Below are 23,828 nucleotides of genomic sequence, written 5' to 3'. Positions count from 1 at the left end.
ATTTTCTATTTTCATCCCCAAGTGAACTAAAGGAATCTCTGTGAAGAGTCAGTAGAATTCCATGGAGTTGGAGTAGTTATCCCTGAGGAATGGCAATGGACCTCATCACGTCCTTACCTGCATCATTATGGTCATGATTTGGACGGCCTCATTTTAATAACACATCTGAAACATTGCATTAAGCCAGAGAATCAAACTCCTCCTTGAATTGACATACAAAATGCTATGTTTTCTTTCATTAAACAAGTTGAAGTGCAGTAACATTGTAGTGCAATTGAAGCTTACAACCTTCCATCCGTCAGCCCAGATCAACCCGTTTTAGTCAAGGGTGCTTGAAATACAACATAGAAATACGGAATCGAAATCACCTAACTGTTATGATAGTTTTCATTACCAAAAATGAAACTCCATAAAAAAAGTAAGGCGGCGTTTGGTTGCATCATATATCATGATATTTCACGATTTATCAGTCCATTTTAGTACAAATTTTCCTATTTCAGGAAATAGGGTGCAACCAAACACACCCTAAACCAAAACACAAAAGGAAAATAACTGCCTTAACTACCATCTACTACTCAAAAAAGATTTGCCCAAAACAGCCATGATTGGTGCGTTTGGTTGCACCAAAATCATGATATTCATGATTTATCAGTCTAATTTGGTCCAAAATTTCATATTCATGAAACAGGGTGCAGCCAAATACCCTAAAACAAAACCCAAACACCTTATCCAAGATCTAAAAGAAGATAACTGTCTTAACTACTATCATCAGCTTGAAGAAGATGGCTCAAAACAGCCTCTTCCTCGGCCCCGAGAACTCCGTGTTGCTGAAACCTGAGAAATGGGTCTCCAGCTATCACTCCTCTCAACCCTTGAGCCATTTCCTGGTGCTGATGGAACTTGAGAATTTGATCTCCAGCAATCACCCCTGTCGGCCCTCAAGCCATTTCCTGATACAGAGAAACCGCCATTTCTAACCTGAATTCCGCCAACTGCAACCGAAGTCTGACCAAACCTTGGTTTTTCAAAAGACCGAATTCCTCTCCCTTGGCCTTGACCATTCATACCAACGTCAGGCCGAGTATTGTACTGGCGGCTTCCAATCCCGTCGGCTGACATTCTATTTCTCGGTTGCCAATAACTGCCATTTTGTGCTTGAATTCCCCTGCAAGTCTCAGAATTCTGACTGAAATTCAAATTATTCGAAGAACCTCTTCCTCTCCCACCGCCCCATCCTGATCCCGACCCTTTACACATCTCTCGAACCAATGATGGGTCAGATGAACTGAGTTTTCCAACATTTCTTGTTTCCATTGCAGGCCTTTGCCAATTTTGCACTCTGCCAAGTTTTCATACACAAGTTTAAACAGATGCAACTGAATTTTCGATTTCGATATTTCTCACAAAAGCATCATTATGAGAAAGAAAATTCACCTATTTTGCCTCTGATTGCCATAACATTCATGCCAGAGTGGTCTTTCTTCTATATCTGCTTCAGTGATCATCTGCAGCTTACATTTTTAGTTCAATTAAATTTACACAGATGAATTATTAGATACAAGCAAAATGGAAGTAAATGAGATAAGAATCCGAAAATTCAGTGATATGGTAATTACAGGCTGTGGGGCCCTCCATGATGTTGTACCATCTAACACATCCATTAGATGGGACCACAAATGTTAGGCCCAGATCCCAAAAAAACAGCCGGATTGATAACTCAGGTGAGTACACAAGGGATGAATGGGGGGAGATTGGAGGAGGGGGATGCCCAAGTAGAAAATTCCAGATAGATTTTGGTGTCTGCCTTGTGGTGTACATGTCATCCAACCAATTAATTAGGCCCGTCCCACCAGGAAGAAGGGTCACATCAAAAATAAACTATTGCAAAACTCAAGTGGGCCATAACAAGTGAATGTAGAAGTTTTGAGCTGTGATTGTACATTGCTCAATGTGGTGTCCCACCAGAGTTTTGGAACGAGATTATTCCTGGGATATACAATGAACATGAGTCACACCAGATGAATGGTTTTTTTATTCTACATAAACAACATGGGTGGACCCCACACAGCTCCAAAGTATGGTAATTACCATACATTTAAATGTACAATGTTTAGAAAAGTGTAATTTATATATCCCATAAAAAGTATCTTCGGAACCCAAAATCACAGATTCGATGACAAGAATTGAAGAAAAATCGTTTGCCCAATCAGAGTGACGTAACTCCCTTTGGATCACATGAATTCGACAGAATCCATACAAGGCATGTTTTTCAACCAAGAAATGAGAGTAGGAAGAAGGGAATTGGGGATTTCAGGGGTTTGGAGTGCAATCCATCAACCGAACACCTCTCTAGCAATCACAAACCAATGAAAACCTCCCTCTGGTATCCTTAATTTTCATTACGAAACTCAAAGCTAAGTAAAATTGCAGAAAAGACGGCCTTTTATACAAAAATCAGCAACTAAACCTCTCAACCACCAAACTAACCCATGTTGAGGTGTCAACGCCTTAACTAACAACATAACAAACAACTGACAAAAGATAGAAGTTACCAAAACACCCTCAAGAAACTTCACCAAAAGGGGTAAAAGCCCATTTGGCATGTTAAGAATCACTGTCAAGTCCTAATTTGATTAGGTTACTTAGTAATTACGCACGCCTTGGTTGACTCAAAATCCACTAGAAATCTCACAGTATCTACTATTGGGACTAGATGATATGATACCTAGATTAATCAAATCCTTCCTGTCATTTCCAAACGCCTGATGGAATTTGCGTCGGACCAAATGCAATTTGTTGTGCAAGATGCCTTGGATTCTACCAATCTGCTAGTGCAGAGAAGTCCCATCTCAGTTCCACTGAGGTCATTTTCAGCACGACCGAAAATTGGGTGGATTCTCATGTTGCACGTGGTGATGATTTGCACGTTTTCAGTTCGACCGAAAAGTGTTAGTCAGGTTGGTTTTGTCCTACCGAAGGTTACATCTGGTCCAACCGAATGGGTAACGCGAATTTGCGCAAATCGGGGTTTTTAAGTCTGATCGCAATTAGGGCTTGTTAAGACGAGTGTTTTCTCTGGGCAAGGGTTTTGAGAGGTGAGGGTTTTCCTAGGTGCGCATCGCAAGGAGAGATCCGTTTCTCATCTATAATCGAAAAAGGTGAGTAGTGTGATCTCTATAGCTTTGATTATAATGGATTTCTGTCACTTTGTGTCGTGGTTTTTTCCCACAAAGGTTTTCCATGTAAAACATCTTTTGTTTGGTTGATTGCTTGATTGGTTGGTTATTGTTTATTCGATTGTTCTATCTTCGTTGAATGTGCTTCCACAAAGCGCATGGATTAACGGTGGTATTAGATCCAAATTTCTAATACCTGGGGTTGATCTGGGTTTGTTGAGGGCTCAGAATTTCAACACAATTCCATACCACCTAATCCTACGTTCCAAACAGGCCCTTAGTGGTTTTAGCCTTAGGATATACTGGACATAAAGTATATTGTATAGGGGTACTTTTGTCATATTTGCTTTTATTACTTTAATATAAGAGAATGGAGTGGGGACGTGCAAACCTAAGCCATTATTTTCTTCCTTCATCTTTTCTTCTCTTCTTTTTTTTTTTTCCCTCTTTCCCAACTTTATACCAATCTATGTGGTATCAATGGATGATTATGAGTGATTCGAACCCCACAATCTTCTCCAATCCACCCCCAAGTTGTTGGATTTATCTTTGGGGATCTTTCAAAAAACATAGGGGATAGATATTAAAGGCTTACTAATTTTTCAGGATGTGATGTTTAAAGTCGTTCTTTTATGTTGGTTTTATTGTGTAGGATGTAGTTTTTTGTTGAATATTCCTAACCGAAAAGTAGTATGCGATGTAGGAATGGTTTTGACATGAATAAGAGTTATTCTAAGCCAAAATTTTCTCTGTTATGTGATTTTGGACATGGTTGTGTGTGGATCTAGCATTTAAAATTAGTGTTCTTCATTGGTGTTGAAGTTTATTGTGGAATGTCAATGGAGCAAAAAAAGTGTAGTTGGTGGTTCATCGTCTCTTGAGAAAATGTAGGGTCCTTCCTTTAATGCGTTGATAACTTCTGTCCAGTTGAACGGGAAGAATTACCTTCGAAGGGCTGAGTCCGTCAAGGTTTTTCTCTTAGCCCGTGAAAAGAATCAATATCTCACAGGTCCTAAACCAAAGGAATCTGATCCTAAATACAAATAACGGATGCACGAGGATGACCAAATTTGATCTTGGTTATGGAATAGCATGGATTCTAAAGTGAGCTCTAATATGGCGTTAATAAACACAACAAAAGATGTTTGGGATACTGTAAAGAGTGTGTACTCGAAACAAAATATTTCTTGTGTATCAATTATATGAGATCCAAGGTGTCCCGTATCTGTTACGATCCGGCCGTATTGGCCGATACATATCGGTAACGGCAGTGGCTGTTACGCGATACAAGGCCGTAACGGGACACCCCCCGATTCTGTAGCCGTAACAATCGTTACTGCCCCGTAACGGTTAGGACGTAACGGTCAAATTTTTATTTTTTTGCTTTTTAAGGTCTGTTTTTTCACTTTTTTTGAAACTTCTTTCTTCCAAACTCTTCCTAAATCATTCTATTGCTATTTTCGACCACTCTTAGCTTGATATTACAGATAAAAACAACTTATATTAAGGATTTTCTTGATTCGAAGCTCCGTGGGCCATTTTCCAGAAATTCCTCAAAAATAAGTATTTATATTTTTTATTCAATGTTTTGTTGTTTGAATGGTAGAATATGATGTGTTAATCATAATATAAGATATTAATGTACATTTTACAGATTGTTGTTGTCATTTTATATTTTTTTATAATTTTTTCTATTTACGCACTATTTTCGGCCCTTTTTTTAAATTTTCGAAAAATCATTTTTTATTGAATGTTTTGCTGTTTTAATGGTAGAATATGATGTGTTAATTATATTAGAACATGTTAATGTGCATTTTACAGATTGTTGTTGTCATTTTATATTGTTTTATAATTTATTTCTATTTTCGCACTACTTTCGGCGCTTTTTTTTTTTTTAATTTGAAAAATCATTTTTTATTGAATGTTTTGTTGTTTTAATGGTAGAATATGATGTGTTAATCATATTAGAACATGTTAATGTGCATTTTATAGATTGTTGTTGTCATTTTATATTTTTTTATATTTTTTTTCTATTTTCGCACTATTTTCGGCCCCTTTTTTTTAATTCGAAAAATCATTTTTTATTGAATGTTTTGTTGTTTTAATGGTAGAATATGATGTGTTAATCATATTAGAACATGTTAATGGCATTTTACAGATTTTTGTTGTAATTTTATAGTTTTTTATATTTTTTTCCGCACTATTTTCGGCTCTTTTTTAAAAAAAATTTGAATATATTACACATGTAAGATATTTTCATATAACATTCATTCTAATATATCTATCATTGATACTAGATAGTTAGAAAAGTAAATATATGAGTTTTGCAGTCAAATCCAGGTTGTCTGGTTCATTAATTCATCAGACAATCTGATACAACTTCTCACCAAAGAGTGGGTAGTCACACCACCATAAACACGTTCCAATTTATAAATGAATGCATATTTGGAATGCTTAGAATATTCTGAATTTAATCCATATTTTTTTAATATTTTTTCGGCAAAATAAAAAATAAAAAAATTTGCATCATTATAGGCCATTACGCCCCTGTATCGCCGTTACACCCCCGTATCCGTATCCGTATCGGAAGGCACCATTACGCCAACCGATACCGATACAGGATACCTTGATGAGATCCTCTCTTTTGAAAAGAGGGATAAACCCCTTAGCAAATGCTTTGCAAAATTGACTAGAATGTGGGAAAAGCTTTCCATATTTCATCCTATTATGTCATACGTCACGCTCATGAATAAGCAATGAGAAGATATGAAAGTAGTCAAGCTAGTATCTAGACTGCCAAAAGAGTATCAATCGGCAAATGATCAAATTTTGAGATGAGTTAACATTCCTTCAATGGCAGAGGTTCATGTAAGGCTTTCGAGAGTCTCCTTAAGAAGCGAATTTGATAATGTTAATGTTAATGCATCTGATAAAACTGCATTAGACTCTTCTTCTAGTTATTTTAAGTTATGTGAAGGCCATGGTGGGCGTATTGGGCTTGGTGCTCTCCCCAGTGGAAGAGGTGGTAGACTCTCAGTGGGAGGTAGAGGTAGTCAGTCGAAGAGACAGTACGTTATTCATTGTGGCCTAACAAATCATACTTTTGACTTATGCTAAGATCTTCATGGAATACCCCCAAGGACTAATCAAGCTCTCATAGTAGACTCATCCCATCTCTTCCCAAGATCTCAAAGTTAGAGTGTGAAGCATACAAGCTGCGTAAACATCATAGAGTTCATTTTCTGTCTAAATTTAATTCAAGAAGTGATGTTCCATTTAAATTAGTCCATATTGATGTGTGGGGACAGACTCGATGCTGATCAAGTGCCGTCAAACCTAGTGCTATAGAAGGATTTTCAATGCGATCGATAGGCTATCGATTCGCTCAAAATATTCCCATAAATTCTAGTTTGGTCGTTGGATGTTTTTAGATGTTATCAATTCGATTGACAAAGGTGTTGATTCGATCAATGGTTTGTCAAGTCCTATTGATCCAATCGATAGTTAGATCGACAGTGGATGCATGTTTTGCATGCAAGTGTGGGTTTTGTTTCTAATTTTGTATGAAGTGTATAAATATAACTCCCAAATGGGGATTACGGTTAAGACGAATAGAGCTTGAGAGCTGAAAAGGGTTTTCAAGGGGATCCAGAATTTTCCATCTATAAGTTGTTCAATCTCTTGTAATTCTTCTGATATAGTGGATTGGTCGTCACTTTGTGCCATTGTTTTTTTTTCCACGAGGGTTTTCCACATAAAAATCTTTATGTTCTCTATGTTTGTTTGTTCTTTTTCATTCTCTATTTCTTGTTTGGTTCATTCTAAGGTTGCTTCTGTGCCCATTAAGGGGTTTTAGTGTCCAAAACTCAAGTCCCAAGTTTGTTAGGTTTTAGATACTTGATTCTCTTTATTGATGATAACTCTAGGATGACATGGTTATATCTAATAAAGCATAGGTCGAGAGTCTTTCATGTATTTCAAAATTTTTATAATGAAATAAAGAATCAATTTGGTGCAAAATTGTCTATGTTTAAGTGAGATAATGTCCTAGAATTTATTTATAAGGATTTTCAAACCCATTAACAATGTCAGGGCATTATCCACCAGACCTCTTGTGCTTGTATATCTCTACAAAATGGGGTGATTGAAGGCAAGAATAGACATCTAATGGAAGTGGCTCGAGCCTTGTTACTAGAAATGAATGTTTCACAAATCTTTTAGGGTGATGCAGTTCTTACTACAAGTCATTTGATCAATAGGATGCCTTCATAAGTTTTAGATGGAAAAACAACGTTTTCTATGTTATTTCTTGATCAACCAGCTTATCATATTCCTCCCAAAGTGTTTGGTTGTACTTGTTTTGCTCATATATTTGGGTCAAATCGATATAAATTATCATCTCATTCAACTAAGTGTATTTTTCTGAGATATCCTCATACTCAAAAGGGTTATTGGTGTTATTCCCAACTCTTAACAAGCATTTTGTGGTTAATGATGTAACCTTCTTTGAAGATGTTTCATTGTACGCTAAGATGATCATTCCGTTGAAGCTAAATCTAAGAAAGTTCCTTTGCCAAAGGTATTTCCTTCAGAATTTGATGTTAAGAAACCTTCATCACCTCAGAAGGATTTTACACATACATATTATAGAAAAATAAGAAAATTACAAGTGTTGAATGTGAAATATTGTATATTTCTCCCTTATTATGCATTGGTTTTATAAGTATATGACGTAGGGATGGATGTGATTAGGTCGATCACCGTCTTCCTCGGGGAATAATTACCCCGAATCCATAGAGCTTCATCGGATTCCTCACAGAGATTCCTCGAATCCACGAGGAAAAATAGAAAATAGAAATAAAATATAATAAATTCAAAAATAAATTATTTGATAATAAAAACGAATTTGCAATCCTTTAAATAGTGATATCACAAATAAATTATTTGATGATAAAAATGAATTTACAATCCTTTAAATAGTGATATCAAAAATGAATTTGTAGACGGTCATGGTTTCTACTAGACTTAATGGTTTAAGTGTCCAATTTGGCCTAACCATGTTATTCTCCTAATTTTTCTAAGCCCTTTTAATGTTGGGCATGACTCCCAAAACTCAAAGGATCAAGAGTTATGATTGAACTAAAACTTATTATAAATAGTAAAAATGAAATTAAAATGGACTTTCAGCCGTCGATCTGATGGAATCTCGCAAATCCGGCATGGGAAACCTAGCATAACAATGTTGGTTGGCTAAAGTAACTTCTCCTACCCCAAAATCATATACGGTACGTTGAATAACTCATTCTGGTTTGCAAGATACTGCTTTAGGGTTCTAACGGTCCTGATCACTTTCGCCTCCGATCAGGCCTTCTCTGGTCCATCTTGGGCATGAGAGTGTCCGCGAGCCACTCTACATCAATATAGATGCGCTTAATTGATCTAATTACGTATGTTTTCCTATGCAATGTGATTTGGAGAACTAAGATGAAAAAAATGATTAAAACGAAGATTAAATGCTCAAAGAATGACTAAGTAAAGAGTTGGAGATTTGGAAGTGATAATAATGATTTCAAGTGCCAAAGATCCAAGAAAACCAAGTGCAAAAGAGAGAGAACCGGAAAATCACTAAGTGCAATAACAGAAATTACAGACTATTCGGTTCGACCGAATGTGCACAGAACGGTCCAACAAAAAATTATGGCTTTCAGAGTTAATTTGGCTCGACACTTAAGTGCGACTGAAGCCATGTTTGGTGCCACCGAAAGAGAGTTCAGTGCGATCTAAGAGAGACAGAGCCTTCTCCTTCAGATGGATATTGAAGAAATTTGGCTGCAACCGAGAGGTTAACTCAATGTGACTAAAGTGATATTCAATGCGACCGAAGCGTACAGTCGGTGCAATTGATGCGTAACAAAAGTACATAAATTTGAAGTCGGTGTGGAATTTTCCCATGTAAAGGGCCAATTTTAGCTTTCCTAGATACGAATTAGGGTAAAAAGGATAGAGCGATGAGTTGTGGAGCTTCTTCGGTGTCCTCCTTTTTCTCCAATCCTTCAGTTCTACTTTAGTTTTTATGTTTTTCTTTTGAGTTTTAGTTCAATCATGTCTTTGATTGGCTTATCTCTTAGCTAGGGCTAAGAGGTGAAGCTTGTAGTTATTTTTAATATCTTGGTTTACTTTGATTCATGTTATTGGTTTGAGTGAAGGTTATTTTTAGTTTACTTTCATCCACTGTCGACTCTGGGTACATTGGATGCTTTGGAAAGATAAGAGTGATTGCTTATCTATTTTGCAAGGGATTAATCTGTAAAATCCATTGATCTTTCGTAGACTAGGGGCACATTAGATGCTTTGAATTTCATGCGATTAATATTTTTGTGCATTATGTGAGAACCAATTCAATTTAAGTTCAAATCTATTTTGAGTATATTAATGATGATTTAGCCACTTTATCATCCAGCTTTATAGGATAGGACTTCGATTCCAGTTAAGTTATATGATTGAATCAAGTGAATTAAAACATTAAGGATGGATATAAGTGGATCATTGACACTTTAGCGTTTTATCTCTATTAAATTCCTTCTCAATTACATCTTTATTCTTTATACCAAATTTTAGATGTAGATTTAGTTCTAGTTCTAGTTCTAAAGTATTCCAAATGTTGAGATGTGGAGCCACATCTGGAGGCCGCTTGACCAGTCGAGTGCCCTGCTCGACCGGTCAAGTGGCTAACTCAACCAGTCGTGGACTAGCTCGACTCAAAGTCCAGCAAGCATCAGTTTTTGGGTTCCCTTGCTCGACCAGTCGAGGACCAGCTCGACTCAAAGTCCAGCAAGTATCAAGTTTTGGGTTCTGAGGTGCTCGACTGATCGTGGCCACATAAATTCATTTTCGGATTTGATGCGGACTGCGAATTTTTGAGTCGGTTTTCGCAGAGGTGCGAAAGGGAAATTGCCTAAATTATAAATAGGTGTCCTTAAGGCTTTTCTAGTATATGAGAAATAATTCTAAGGTATAGGCAAAGGGTTTTCTATATACTTCCAAGGGAGAGGTTAATATATTGCCTTGTAATCTTCATTTTTCTTCATAGCAGAAGTTTGCATCAGTGGTTTTTTACCCTTGTTGGGGTTTTTCCACGTATATCTTGTCTTATGGTTACTTTGGGATGCTTTGATTCTTCTTCTAGTTTATATTTTTTTCCATTTATCGTTTGTGGGTGAGACCAGAGATTGGATGTCGGTTCACTACGTTGTTGGCATGCTGCGCAACAACTGGTATCAGAGCTATTGGTTTGGTTCTATTGGGAGTGATCACGAAAGAAGGGAAGACTATAATTAAGAAGTTTGATGGTTCAAACTTTCCCTTCTGGAAGATGCAGATAGAGGATTATCTGCATCAGAAGGACCTCTATATTCCTCTAAGAGGAAAATAGAAGAAACCAGATAAGATGACAAATGATAAATAGTTTTTATTAGATCGGAAGGCTTTAGGAATGATCCGACTCTCTTTGTCTAAGAGTGTCGCCTTCAATATATCCAAGATAAAAACCATAAAAGAATTAATGGAAGCCCTAGCCACCATGTATGAAAAACCCTCAGCGTCCAACAAGGTTCATCTTATGAAACAGCTATTCAACATGAAGATGTCAGATGGTGGGAGCGTGGCTGAACATCTAAACGAGTTCAATACAGTCACGAGCCAGTTGGAATCCGTTGGCATTGTTTTTGAGGATGAGGTCAGGGCATTATTAATCTTATCCAGTTTGCCAGACAGTTGGGATGGTTTGGTGATTGTTGTGAGCAATTCTTCAGGGTCGACAAAGCTGAAATTTGATGATGTGGCCGGTCTAATTCTCAGCGAAGAATCTAGAAGAAAGGCATCAGGAGTTTCAGGGGATTCAAGGAATGCTCTAAACGTTGAAGGAAGAGGAAGATTGCTGAACAAAGGAGGCAATAAACACGGACGTTCTAAGTCGAGGAAGAAGTCCAAGGGACCGAAAGACAAAGACGGGTGTTGGCATTGTGGCAAGAAGGGGCACATGAAACGTGATTGCAGGGCGCTCAAGAAACAAGAAGGAAGCTCTCAAGGTGGGAAGGATTCAGTGAATCTATCTGAGGAGAGTGACACAGAGGCATTGATCTTGTCTCTTGATGCGAGGAATGAGTCTTGGGTCATAGACTCGGGTGCTTCGTTTCATGCCACTTCATGTAAGGAAGTTCTGCGTGATTATGTGTCAGGTGACTTCGGGAGAGTCTACCTGGGTGATGATGAGCCATGTAGTATTGTTGGAAAGGGAGACGTTCATATAAATCAGAAAGACGGAACGACTTTGAAATTGAAGGATGTCAGACATGTACCGAGTTTAAAATGAAATTTAATCTCAGTGGGGCAGTTAGCCGATACCGGATATGTGACGACATTCACTAGTGATTCTTATAAGATTACAAAAGGTGCCTAGTGATATCTTGAGGCAAGAAGGAAGGAACTTTGTACGTGACTTTAGGATCGTATAGTTTGCTCGCAGTTGCATCAACTGAAGTGAATGGGCAATTATGACATCAGAAGTTGAGACATATGAGTGATAAAGGGATGAAAGTGCTATTGTCAAAAGGAAAACTACCAGGGCTGAAGTCTATTGACTTGGAATTCTGTGATGACTGTGTGTATGGCAAGCAGAAGAGGGTAAGTTTTAAGAAAATAGGACGTACTCCAAAGACACATTTGTTGGAGCTTATACACAGAGATGTGTGGGGACCGGCACAGGTATTATCTCTTGGTGGCTCACATTATTTTGTTTCTTTTATTGATAATGCTAGTAGAAAATATTATCGATGTATTTGATGTATTTCTTGGTAAGAAATGTCTCGAGATCGGATAAGAAATCTTGTGATAAGAGATTTGAGGAGTATTGTGCAAATGGAATCAAACATCGAAAACGATTCCGATACCGCAGAGAATGGTGTGGTTGAGAATGGTGTGGTTGAGACCATCCTTGAGCGCGCCAGAGCATGAGGTTACATGTAGGGTTGCCCAAGACCTTTTAGGAAGATGCTATGAATATTGCCGCATATCTCATTAATAAGTCCTCAAAGGAGTAGATGGCTACCATAAGAAACGTGGACTGGAAAAGAAGTGAAGCTTTCACATCTCAGAGTGATGGATGCAGAGCACAGAAACAAGCTTGATGCGAAGTCCAGGAGGTGCACGTTTATAGGCTACGGGCAGCATGATTTTGGTTACAGGTAATAGGAAAATCATTAGAAGCAAGAACGTAGTCTTTAATGAAAAAGAACAGGAAAATAAGGCCGAAGAGAAAGAATTCGTAGAGTTGAAAGGTTACCGGAGCGCCATAGGAAGATCATGCACAGGAGCATTATGAGACAGAGCCGCATACACCAGGAACGTCTCGAAAAAATACAAGGACCCGAGTACCAGAAATTGACCAAAACATTTAGAAATTAGGTTAATGTTAATAAGTGCTAAACTAGAGTGCGCACTAATCACTTTAAATATGATCCGCAAGACCCAAAACGTGCAGGAATCATTGACGCTACGTTACCTTGATCAATCCCTAAACCCGGTTGCTCTGTATCGGACTGGACCGCACGAGTCCGATTACCCGAAACTATACATTTGACAACTCCTTCGGAGAAGTGTGTTGAAATGCAAAGAAATGAAAATATTTAAACCATCGCTCGAATCGGGAGAAATGAACTTTCACGAGCTTGACCTAAATCCATGGTCCTTAAGTCCGACCGCACGTGGAAAAGGGGCCACGAAAAGTGCTCCTTTGGACCGGAATAGTCCGTATTTATACCTTGGCCCTGGGCCATTTCCATCAAACATAGGCCCATATAAGGACCTTAAACCCTCTCTCTCTCTCACCCCATATGAATTTGAGAAACCCTAGAAAGGGAAAAGAGAGAAAGTGAGAGTGAGAGTTGGAGATTCTTCCTGGGATTCGATCCCGCTACTCCACGTACTCAACCGCCGTATTTCATGCTATAAGTTGCCGTTGTGCCGTAAACAAAGGCGTAGTGTTCAAATTGAGTTCGATACGAGTTTGCCGACAAAAGGTGCGGACTATAAATGTTTAGGTTATGGTTTTCAAGGCTTTCAATGTCAGTAATGATTTATGACTGACTTGAATTGCTATCACATGCTTATACATGTTGTTCCCGCACTCTACACATATATATAAACTATGTTGAATATAGTGTATTCTTGTGTTTGTTGAAATGTTTGTATGAGTATGGATTTGCTATGATTAATATGTAGTCTAAGTGTTTGTAGAAATGTCTGAATGAACAAGTGTGTAATAAATTGTACTTTATATGGACGTGTTATCACCAACATACATCATGTATGTTGGAATATGTAGTCTAAGTGTTTGTAGAAATGTCTGAATGAACAAGCGTGTAATATATTGTACTTTATATGGGCGTTGAGAAGAGATTCTCAACTATCTTAACAAGGTGTATGATTTCTTCCATGTAATTAGGGATTACATATGTGTGAATTCTTGTTTAAGTTGAAATCCATCACATGCTCACATGTTTGTATGATTGGAATTGTTGATCCATTCTTGTTCGGATTAGCTTGTATGATTTCTGTTATAATTGAATGTGTTTGGGACATAGTTCGGGCAATTGTGTTCGATTTGGTGGCGAGGTTGTCTCGCCACATGCGATGAATCCGAGCCACTTGGGATGTTGGTAGTGGTTAGGCCACAAACGCACTTCATGTCGATTAACTCAACTCGTAGCTCATCAAGTAACCCGATTCACCCGATGTATGTTCACCATGATGCTATTATTTGACCAAACTCACCGGTGAAAACCCTCTTAAACCTTGGTATCTCGATCCGCTAAGACTCATGAGCCGGGCATGGTTATATGGGACACCGTGCTCGAGACCTGCACTCGTGAGCCGAATACGATGGTATGGGACACCGTATTCGAGCCGGCCTACACCGATAAGGTGACGAGCCCTTTGTAGTGATGCAGAACCACAGAACCCTTAAATAGCAACAAGAGTACACTAGACTGCACCGATAAGGTGACGAGCCCTTTGCGGCGACCTAGAACCACAACATCGTATGAGAATCTAGGATTGACGACCCTAGATTGGATCATCGTTTGGGAATTGATACAAGGAGGTACCTTAGCTTCCCTCATATATTAGAACTTGTAATCATATTCATGCACCACATTACATGTGCCGTTTGGCGATGTGTAGTGACCGACATGCGAAGATAAGGCATTAATCGAGTATCGTGCAAGATTAATAACATGTTAACCTTTGCTTTATAAGTTGATCACTCTCCCACGTTACGGGATAGACCCTGTTGTAGGTTCAAATGATGGCGTAGCTGCGAGGCGGAGCTGGACTTTGAGGATGATGAGGAGAGATTCTCAGGCGGGGCTTTGGGGTTATACTTGTAGTGGTACATTTTTGATATTTTGTATTCAAACAATACATGTAATTATTGACAATGCATACATACTTTGGGGACCTAAACTAGTCTATCAAGTTATAGATATTTGTTTCAGTCTTTCGCTTGTGTATTGCTGATTTTGCTTAATCTTATTCATGTTTTAGCACTAATAGACAACATTTAATCATCATTAAATATGTTGCATAAGTGATGCGTTAGAACTCGGGAGTTAGACTTTTACTCGACCCCCGATTTTCAGGGCGTTACAACGGTTGTGAGGAGGTTTACTTGAGAGAGGAGACCCACGGTCCGATACTCACCCTCCTTACATTATCTACTGCTGACAGATAATGGTGAGCCAGAAGTTTTGAAGAGGCATTACAGTCAGATACACGGGTTAAGTGGAAGCAGGCCATGAATGAGGAGATGGACTCTCTTAAGTCTAATCGTACATTGGAGCTAGTCACTCTATCTAAGGGTAAGAAAGCTCTTCATAAAAAGTGGGTTTACACACTGAAGGAGGAGCACGATGATTCGAAACGGTACAAGGCTAGATTGGTTGTGAAAGGGTTTCAACAAAAGGTGGGGGTATCAAGTTCACTGAAATATTTTCACCTGTGGTGAAAATGTCTACGATTCGTATGGTCTTAAGTATAGTGGCTACAGAGAACTTGCATCTAAAGCAGCTAGACGTTAAGACAGTCTTTCTTCATGGGGACCTTGAAGAAGAGATATATATGCATCAGCCGACAGGATACGTGGCACCAGGAAAGGAGAACAAAGTGTGCAGACTAAAGAAGAGTCTATATGGCCTGAAGCAGGCCCCGAGGCAATGGTACAAGAAGTTCGACAGTTTCATGTCGGGAAACGGTTTTAGGAGATGTCATGCAGACCACTGTTGTTATTTGAAGAAGTTTGATACGTCGTACATCATCCTTCTTCTATACGTTGATGATATGCTTGTAGCCGGTTCAAGCATGAAGGACATCTCAGATCTTAAAAGAAAATTGTCTAGAGAATTTGTCATGAAGGATTTAGGAGTTGCAAAACAAATCCTAGGCATGAGGATAAAGCATGACAGAGAAAACAAGAAACTGGTTTTGTCACAGGCAGAGTACATAGCCAAGGTACTTGATCGATTCAATATGGGAGGTGCTAAGCCGGTTAGCACTCCATTAGCCAACCACTTCAAGCTTTCTAAGGAGCAAGGTGCAAAGACGCAGGTGGAACGGGACTACATGGCTAAAGTCCCATACGTGTCAGCTATTGGGAATCTCATGTATGCTATGGTGAGCACGAGGCCAAACATTGCTCAAGCAGTGGGAGTTGTTAGCAAGTTCATGAATAAACCCGGGAAGGAACATTGGGAAGCTGTGAAGTGGATCCTCAGATACCTGGTAGGTACTGTGGATATAGGGCTATGCTATGGTGGATCGGAAATCAAACTACTAGGCTACATAGATTCAGATTTGGCAGGAGATATCGACAGCAGAAGAAGCACTACAGGTTATGTCTTTACTCTGGGTAGTGCTGCAGTCAGTTGGGTCTCTCAGTTACAGAAGATAGTATCTATCAGTACGACGGAAGCAGAATATGTTGCGGCTACAGAAGTGTGAAAGGAGATGGTGTGGATGCAAGGTTTCATGGAAGAGTTGGGTAAGAAGCAAGCAGATTGCAAGCTGTACAGTGACAGTCAGAGTGCAATACACTTGGCTAAGAATTCAGCCTTTCATTCAAGGACCAAGCATATTACCATCAGATATCACTTCATACGTTCGTTACTGGAAGATGAATCGATTGCTCTGAAGAAGATTCATACAAGTGAGAATTATGCGGATATGCTGACTAAGGCGGTCACACGGGAGAAGCTGAAGCTCTATTCAGCTTTGATTGGTCTTCAGGCTTGAAGACGGGGAGGTGGTGCACTCCGGATGTAGAAGACGAAGGTTTATGGCGATGTGTCTCCAAGTGGGAGATTGTTGAGATGTGGAGCCACATCTAGGGGCCGCTCGACCAGTCGAGTGCCCTGCTCGACCGGTCGAGTGGCCCACTCGACCAGTCATGGACAGCTCGACTCAAAGTTCAGCGAGCATCAGTTTTTGGGTTCCAAGGTGCTCAACCAGTCGTGGCCCATGCTCGACCGGTCGAGGGGTCCACTTGACCAGTGAGGTTACGCAGATTCATTTCCGGATTTGATGCGGACTGCGGATTTTGGAGTCGGTTTTCGCAAGGGTGCAAAAGGGAAGTTGCCTAAACTATAAATAGGTGTTCCTATGGTTTTTTTAGTGTATGGGAAATAATTCTAAGGTGTGGGCAAAGGATTTTCTATGTACTTCCAAGGGAGAGGTTAGTATATTTCCTTGTAATCTTCGTTTTTCTTCATAGTGGAAGTTTGCATCCATGGTTTTTTACCCTTGTTTGAGGTTTTTCCACTTATATCTTGTCTTGTGGTTTGTTTGGTATGCTTTGATTCTACTTGTAGATTATATTTCTTCTTGTTTATCGTTTGTGGGTGAGACCGGAGATTGGATCTCGGTTCACTGCGTTGTTGCGTGCTGCTCAACAGTAATCAAATGGATTAAGTCCATGTGGGTACGACCTCGATCTGACCGAGTTATTACTACATCGTAGCCCTACACTTGTAACACAAGGATGAACATGATGAGGTCGAGCACCGTCTTCCTCGGGGGGATAACTACTCCGAATCCATGGAGCTTCTCTGGACGCCTCACAGAGATACCTCGAATCCATGAGGAAAAGAAGAAAATAGGAATAATTTCTAAAAATTCATAAATTGATTGCTAATTGAAATAAACAAGTTTATAACCCTTTAAATAGGGATACCAAGCCTTGGAAGAAGTTTCAGAATTAAACTACAACTAAAACTCCTAAAAATCGTGACTTACTATAAATAATAAACTTACTATACTATTTATAGACGATCGTGATTACTACTAGTCAGCACGATTTTCAGCCAAAAATAGTAAGTGTCCTATTTGGCCCAACCATATGATTCTCTTAATTATTCTAAAGCACTTTTCATGTTGGACGCAACTTCTAAAGCCCAAAGGATGAAGAGTTATAATTAAACTAAAACTTACTATAAATTGTAAAAACAAAAATAAAACAGAAATTTGACCATCTGTCTAATGAAATCTCGCAAATTCGGCATGGGAAACCCAGCGTAGAGGGGTTGGGTGGCTAAAGTAGCTCGTCCAACCCCCAAAATCATATATGGCAAGTTGGATAACTCATTTCGGTTTGCGAGATACGTTCGTTTCAAGGTTTTGACAGTTTGGATCACTTTCGCCTTCGATCAGGCCTTATCTGGTCCATCTTAACCATGAAATCATCTGTGACCCGCTCAACCTCAACTTGGGGTTTGCATCAACACTAGGCATTACAAACTATTCCTCTTCAATCCAACAGTTGGCAACTGTACCTACTAAGATTCTTATTTCTTCCATATCTCTAAGGTTGTGCATAAATGCTTCCAACTATGGTCCAGAAAGGTAAGAGTTCTTAAGTTCATCCTATTTCCAACTTTGTCACCTTTACCCATCAATCCACAAATTATCGTTAGTTTACTCTTACCTTGTCTATTATATCCATACCTAAGTCAATCCAGGAGGCATTGTCAATGAAAATTGAAAATGAGCTACGGATGAAGAGATGAACGCCATGAATTCCAATGATGCTTGGAAGCTAACTGATCTTCCTACAGATGAGACTCTAGCCAAATGTAGATGGGTGTACACAATTAAGTTCATGCCAAATGAGTCAACTGATTGTTATAAAGTCAGGTTGATTGCTAAGGGACATAACCAGATTCATAGGATAGAATATTTGGATACATTTTCCCCAATGGCTGCTTAATTCTGTTTAGGTTGTTATATCACTCGTTGAGAATCATGATTGGCTTCTCTTTCAGCTAGATGTAAAGAACGCATTCCTACATAGAGACCTACGTGAAGAAATTTATATGGAGCGACCTCCTGGGTATGTTGCTCGGGGGGAATCTTCTAAACTATGCAGATTAAACAAGTCAATATATGGGTTGAAGCAATCACCACGAGCTTAGTTTGAGAAGTTCAGTAGTGTAGCTATATCGTTTGGATTAAAAAGGAGTTAAGTAGATCACTCAGTCTTCTCAAAGCACTAAACCTCTGGCTACATTCTTTTGGCTGTGTATGTCAACGATATTATAATGACGGATGATGACTTGGTATTAAAAGGTTGAAGGCATATCTTCAAACTCAATTTCAAATCAAAGATGTTGGTTTTCTTCCATATTCTCTGGGCATTGAAGCAGAAAGATCGAAAGTTGGAACAAAATCTCTCCTGCCTTCTTTTATCTTTCTTTCTTCTCTTTTCCATCTTTATACCAATCTACACATGACAATCATTTTTGGCTTTCCAAGACACATTGTGTTATCATCTTCACCCTAAGGACAGAGAGTACAGCTCTACTTCTTGGAGTAGTGAGCAAAGGATTCAAAAACCTTTGGAAGGAGAAGTGATCTTGTTCTTCTTCCTTCCTCATTTCTCCTTGAAGTAGCTACCAAGGAAATCAAGTTCCATCGAAGCTCAATTCCAAGATCAAGCATTGAAGACTTAGGAAAAAGATTGCTTGAAAGCCAATTCACCACATTCCCCTTCCTCTCCTTAATACTCTCTGATACTCCAACTACTCATTTTCTTTTCTTTTATTTTCTTTTTCTTTTTTTACCCCTTTGGGGCCAATGAACCATTGGACAAAATTTCGAAATTCCGATTATGAATTTCATTCTCCTTGAGTAGAGATTGCAATATTGTGAGTGGAGTATGGTACAATATTGCAGGTTTAGGGGGGTGTTTAACCCCTTCGTACTCCATAGCATCCTTACCTGGAAATTGGTGAGAAGAATTTATCTGAGTCAATTTTCCAAAACTCAACAGAATCATTCCTTTCAATTTTCGAGCCATAACAAAGATCTTAGCCTATAGGAACCATACACGAAAAAGGCCTTTTGGCAACTCCAAATTTGACAAAAATGACCCAACCACATATGGCTAAATAGAAAGTGATCGGCAGTCCAAATTCAATGGATGACATGAGGTGGTTGAGATTGTTGTATCAGTGCTTTTTATTTTTTTTAATTTTTTTATGGCTTTGACCCATTTATAATGTGCACATGATTCAGCTGAGCCAGACTGATGTGTGCATATCACACAAGATCATCAGCAATTAAGAATGCAGAATATTCTATCTAATATGAAGTTTACAATAAAATATAACAAAGAAAAAAAAAAGGTAGAAAATGACTTTTAGACAAGTTAAAACAAAACATAAGAATACCTTTTCAGGCATTGTAACATTTTTAGGTGGCTCAGGAATATGATAATCGAATGGTGGGTTCTCGAACATTGCACATCTGCATCAAAGTACGTTAATATTTTATCAAAAAAAAAAAAAAACTCAGATGTTCTTTCCCTGAACAAGGCAGCCAGATGTCAATGCACATGGAGAGTGGAGTGAAAATCCAGCTTGTATTTCCAAATGCATGGGATTTCAAATGCCATTCAGAAATGTGTTCGGCTTCCAGCATATCACCTTGGATGATGATGAGAGGTGTACACTGACTCATTATGCACACTTAAGCCAATAGCAGGAAACTTACACAACATCATTCTTCATAGTGTATTCCATCCCCTTCACAGGAGAGCTGCTATCATCCATGCATGATTGCTCGTTGCATCTGATAAGAAAACCATTCAAGCCACCGCTACAAGGAAACATCAATGTAATGTTAATAAAATGTCCAATATGCAATAAGTGGGTGTGTGCCTTGGAAATGCGTAATCCTGCTTGGCATGTAAGAACACCTTTTCTTACTGTCAATCTTCACTTTGTTTATGATCTGCTCATTCCCTGATACAAGCACACATCGACAACAAAGAGAAGAAACTTGCGATCCTAAATCATGACTGGCCCGAACAAAAATAACTTCGAGCCCCACAGCATTCCTTCGAATTTCTTCGTCCTACAATGTTTGGGGAAAGATAAAACACAATGTCAATATCAAGTACTGACCAAAGCTTCATGTAGACTAATGCCAACGACTGAACTGCTGTTACTGATACTTTTAACTTGTCTTCTAGTTTCTCAATCTCCAGAAGAAGGCGTTTCTCATCAATAAACTTCAGTAATGTAACACCCTGTAAGAAGTAAATTTCATGAAGATTATATCAGTACAAATGTCTAGGATCGATGCCCATGTGAATGAACTAATAATCTTAAAGATTGCATTCATAAACATGCAATTTCACCCACCTGCCACATATACCGCTTTCCGTCTGTATCAACTTCGAAATCTAATCCACACAAGAAATTCAAGATGTTAATCACACTGGCGGTATGGCATGTCCAATGCATATGGAGGAAGGAGAGGATAGAAAAAGAGATGAGGAGAGAATCAGAGAGGAAGGAGAGAGGTAGGGGAATGGTGCAGCAATGGGATCATCTATTATTAGACTATAATAAACATTTTATCGCAGTGTGTAAACCACCCGATCTGTGGGGCCCACCATGTTGTATGTGAAATTGACCCCATCCAACAGGGAAGAACTTTTCTGCTCGCACCGTACATACAAATATCAGAATGATACAAGACTCAAATTACACCTAAAACCTCCTAGTTCACGCATTGTGGCATGCTTGAGTTTTCTTCTTTTCTTTGTATCATCACTTCATCCTGATGATTCACACCTGATGAAGGGGCTTGCTGAAAGATAAACACCACGGTGGCCACATGACAAACGTATGGCTGGTGTTCCATACCAACTGTTCCCTGTGTTGGGGCCCAACTGAGCAGTAAGTATTCTGATTTTTGGCTGCAGGGCCTTGCATCGAGGAAAGCACCCAATGGATAGAGCAGATTTTGCACAAGAAACAATGTGATCCCACAGGCTTTAATGTTTTACATGCTGCAAACTATGCCATCCTTTTTATCATAAAATCACAATGGTTCCCTGCCAAGCAGCTACATTTTTTCTGACAAATTTACCCTGATGTAGAGCAGGTCGCAAACGGTTTCATGGCCAAGATGGATCAGAAAAGGCCCGGTCGATGACAGAAGTGACCCAGACCGTCAAACCTTAGATCGGGCGTATCTCGCAATCCAGAATGATTTACCGGGCATAAAATATATGATTTTGGTGTAGAACGAGCTACTTTAGCCACCCAACCTGCTATGCCGGGTTGTGCAAGCCGGATTTGCAAAATACCCCCGGATCGATGGTCGTTTCCCTATTTTAATTCTGTTTTTAATATAAATAGTAAGTTTTAGTTTAATTATAACTCTTCATCCGTTGGGCTTTAGGAGTTGAACCCAATGCAAGAAGTGCTTAGAATAATTAGAAGAACAACTTGGTGAAGCCAAATAGGGCACTTACTATTTTTGGCTGAAAACCTTGCGCACTAGTAGACATCACAATCGTCTATAAAATAGTAAGTTTACTATTTATTGTAAGTTCCGAATTCTAGGAGTTTTAGTTGTAGTTTGATTCTGATTTCTCTCCCATTGCTTAGTATCCCTATTTAAGTGTTGTGAACTCGTTATTTTCATTCATCAATCAAATTACGAATTTATTATAATTTATTTCTATTTTTCTTACTTTCTTTCCTGATGGATTCGAGAAGTCTATGTGAGGAGTCCAGAGAAGCTCCGTGGATTCGGAGTAATTATCCTTGAGGAAGATGGTGATCGACCTCATCACATTCATCCCTACGTCATACCCTCTCTTAACTAATGCGTGAAGACTAAATGTGAGGGTAAAATTGTCCAAATCTATTGCTGTTATATTAGTAGAAAAAACTAGTAAACTACAGTCAGTTAAAAAATAAAGGGTCTTACCAGTGGGGTAGAAATCTATGATATTTGAATCCGGACAAGTCATTAGGGTCCTATATGCTTCTGGAAGTGCATCGGCACTGCACCAAAAGATGTTAAGTCATGTCTAATGAAACACAGAATGATAGAAGAATCCCACAAATGGATACTTACCTTCTTGGCGGAAGGACGGCCATAAGCTGAGTGAACGGTTTAAAAGGAGTTCCCAACTGAAAATTTATCCGCGAACGACCAAGGCCGTTGAAATCAGAAGCAAATGGACAATAGTGGTTATCATAATACCTGAAATCCCAATAACGAACTTCTTTAAACTGGACAATGGACAAGTGCATCTGAACAATTTCTAGGAGAGCTCCATTGAACAACCTATCAACCTATCTTACCAGCTCCATGAGCATACTCCTTCGAAATAATAGCGAAGAACCCAACATAACCCTTCCACATATTTTTGAACCTATAAACCAAAACACAGCAGATTAAAGTAATGGAATCAAACAATTGACCAATGAAAGATGCTGATGTAGTGTTGGTATGGGTAACTATATTAGCTACATAGCAGAAATGAGGACGGTGATTGAATGAAAAATACCGCTCTACTGTAAAATGCTCTTAAATTGAGAAGAAACAGACCAGAACCGATTACATTTTTTTTTTTTTTGAAATTGGAGGTTTTAGATGGGGGGAAAACTGTATAGTGTACTTTACAAAACACATTCGTTTATATTTAGGTGTCATAAGCTAGGAGATACATTGACCAACATGCCAAATGGTAGGATGCCTTACTCAACTCGAAACTTGGCTGAGGCAACTCAACTAGGTAAGATTTCAAGCCAAGTCATTGGGAAACTCAAACTGCACTTGGAGACTCTTTCAGTCAACTGGACATGACTCGGAGGACAGGAATGTGTTTCGAACACCCAACCCTACCTAAGGTATGCAACACCCTTAATCAACGAGGCAACCTAAATTTAGCTATTTCAAATGTCTATTTACATTCCCAATATTTTCAATTTAGGATAATTAAATATCAAAATGATATGGGTCGAGTCTTTAAGTTAACCCACTCTAGAAGAACACCCAGTCAAGTCGAGTCTAGTTTATGGGTTTTTAAACAATGATTGGAGGCTGCAAACAGCTTGTGAAATTAGTTGGCCACTTGACACCAAGGAGTTTGCTTCATCCCAATATGACTGCTAGATGGGATAGTTGTGGAATGCATATATTTGAACAACAGTTATTAGTGCACCATGAAATCATAATATTATTATTAGTGTGACTATTTTCATCTTTTATTTATGAAATAAATCCCAATAGGTGTCTGTT

At 38.8% G+C, this 23,828-nt stretch overlaps 1 long non-coding RNA gene and 1 pseudogene across 1 annotated transcript; both read right to left on the bottom strand.

Moving 5' to 3' along the window:
• Positions 1–208: 208 nt before the first annotated feature.
• LOC131234625 (5'-3' exoribonuclease 3-like) overlaps positions 209–23,828 on the bottom strand; it is a 36,495-nt pseudogene continuing 12,875 nt past the window's right edge.
• Positions 4,546–5,532, bottom strand: LOC131234965 (uncharacterized). Its single transcript, XR_009165863.1, has 2 exons — positions 5,378–5,532; positions 4,546–4,878 (listed from the first exon to the last, which is right to left on the bottom strand). It is a non-coding gene; the product is annotated as an uncharacterized LOC131234965 (long non-coding RNA).

Source organism: Magnolia sinica, chromosome 19 (assembly GCF_029962835.1).
Source record: "Magnolia sinica isolate HGM2019 chromosome 19, MsV1, whole genome shotgun sequence".
Lineage (NCBI taxonomy): Eukaryota > Viridiplantae > Streptophyta > Magnoliopsida > Magnoliales > Magnoliaceae > Magnolia > Magnolia sinica.
The sequence above is the reverse complement of the archived record's forward strand: the minus strand, read 5'-3'. Positions and strand labels throughout refer to the sequence as shown.